Below are 2,362 nucleotides of genomic sequence, written 5' to 3'. Positions count from 1 at the left end.
TGAACAACTAAACCCTTTTCATTGGGTTAGGGAGCTATGTTGTAATTTGATGGATCAATAATAGTTTTCATTATTCTTCTTCTTTTTTTTCTCTTGATTTTACTAGAAAGCTTTCAATCTTCATCCAATTGGGTAGTTGTCTTGGAAAAGAAGCTATTCATACTTGGATCTCTTCAGAACCTTGGAAGAGGAATGAAGAGATAATGCTAGAAATGCTTTCTCATGTTGGACCAAATTGGGGTTTGAATGGATATAGTGACATATAATCCTACCAACACTTTGATTTGGAAATACATGTGGTATAATCAGTGACCATACTTCATCTCTTCTCATGAGCAATTGGACCAAGGAATTGGCTATTGATCAAGATTTGAGAGATTGAATTACCAAGGAATTGGAATTCAATCACTTAAGATTGCCAAGGAGATCAATGAATGCATTGATTGAGGAAGAGATGAAAATGAACTTGATCTGGAGAATGCAACATCTCCTAAGCCCAATGAATCCCCCATTTCTGATCTTACCCATTCTCTTTAATTTCTATAATTTACTTTCATGCTAAATTCCCCATTCCCCATTTAAGATTCTGCAATTTACTTTCCGTCATTTATATTCAGCTCTTTATTCCCAGCATTTACATTTTCTGCTATTTACTTTCCCGCCATTTAATTTCCTGCAACTCTCACATCAAATTCTGCTTAGCTCAACTAGAACATTCCTCTAATTAAAGTTGATTGACCAATCAATCCCTATGGGATTCGACCTCACTCTATTGTGAGTTTTTACTTGACGACAATTTGGTATACTTGCTGAGGGAAATTGTTGAAAGACAAGTTTTCGTGCATCAAGTTTATGGCGCCGTTGCCGGGGATTGATTTTGCATCAACAATGATTAAATTGGTGGATAACTAGATTGAGCATATTTTTTCTTTTGTTTGATTTAATTTCATTTGAGTAATTTACTTTCAGTGTTAGTTATTTCCTTCCCTTTACCCTTTACTCGTTTGTGGTGTTATCTGCATTTTTTTTTACTATTTAGTTCACTGACCCACTAACTGTTTGATATATTGCATCACTCACACTAACAGTATTTTTAACAATAATACTCTCTATCTCCCTTTTGCTTTGGCCTTATTAGTTGTATGACAGGTAGAAGAAATGGGGCTTCAACTTCTTTTGATTCTGAACCTGAGAGGACCTTCCTTAGATTAAGGAGGGAAGCAAGAGGAAAGAGAGTTATTGGTGCTGAGGAAGAGGAAGAGTACTTTGAACCAGACATGGATGAGAATATGGAGAACCATCATGAAGAAGAGGCTCACAACCATGGCAGAGAAGGCCCAGTGCATCATGCTGGGCAAGAGAGAAGAGTTCTGGGATCTTACATCAATCCAAACCCAAGAAACTGTGGAAGTAGCATCCAAAAGCCAACCATACATGCCAACAACTTTGAACTAAAGTCACAGCTCATCACCCTTGTTCAGAACAACTGTTCATTCGGAAGAAGCGTCCAAGAAGATCCCAATCAACATCTAACCACCTTCCTAAGGATATGTGATACTGTGAAGTCTAATGGTGTTCATCCTGACACCTACAGACTACTTCTATTCCCCTTCTCACTCAAGGACAAGGCATCTAAATGGCTGGAATCCTTCCCAAAGGAGAGTTTAACAACCTGGGAGGATGTGGTGAACAAGTTCTTGGCGAGATTCTATCCTCCTCAAAGAATCAACAGGTTGAGAGCTGAAGTTCAAACTTTCAAACAACAGGATGGTGAGACTCTCTACGAAGCATGGGAGAGATTTAAAGACTTGACAAGAAGGTGCCCGCCAGATATGTTCAATGAATGGGTGCAGTTACACATTTTTTATGAAGGTCTTTCTTATGAATCAAAGAAAGCAGTAGACCACTCATCTGGGGGATCTCTGAACAAGAAGAAGACCATTGAAGAAGGCATAGATGTCATTGAGACTGTAGCTAAGAATGACTACTTCTATGCTTCTGAAAGAGGCAACACTAGAGGAGTGATGGAGCTGAACAACGTGGATGCACTGCTGGCCCAGAACAAGCTGATTACCAAGCAGCTGGCTGACCTTACCAAGAAGATGGAGAGGAACCAAGTTGCAGCAATCACCACCTCATCAACAACTCAAAAAAGAGTGAATGAAGAAGTAGAGGGTGATCAGGAACAAGCTAACTACATTGAAAACTCACCTAGGCAGACCCATGATCCATATTCCAAAACTTACAATCCTGGTTGGAGGAACCACCCAAACTTTGGGTGGGAAAATCAACAAGATCAAGGCCAAGATCAGAGACGCCACAACCCCAACAACAATGCAGCTCACCAACATTCCACACAGAG

At 39.6% G+C, this 2,362-nt stretch overlaps 1 non-coding gene across 1 annotated transcript; it reads right to left on the bottom strand.

Annotated features, from left to right (window-relative positions):
* Window positions 1-1,730: 1,730 nt before the first annotated feature.
* LOC112761666 (small nucleolar RNA R71) lies at window positions 1,731-1,837 on the bottom strand. Its single transcript, XR_003182051.1, has one exon. It is a non-coding gene; the product is annotated as a small nucleolar RNA R71 (small nucleolar RNA).
* Window positions 1,838-2,362: the final 525 nt, after the last annotated feature.

This window comes from Arachis hypogaea, chromosome 16 (genome assembly GCF_003086295.3).
Source record: "Arachis hypogaea cultivar Tifrunner chromosome 16, arahy.Tifrunner.gnm2.J5K5, whole genome shotgun sequence".
NCBI classification, from domain to species: domain Eukaryota; kingdom Viridiplantae; phylum Streptophyta; class Magnoliopsida; order Fabales; family Fabaceae; genus Arachis; species Arachis hypogaea.
The sequence above is the reverse complement of the archived record's forward strand: the minus strand, read 5'-3'. Positions and strand labels throughout refer to the sequence as shown.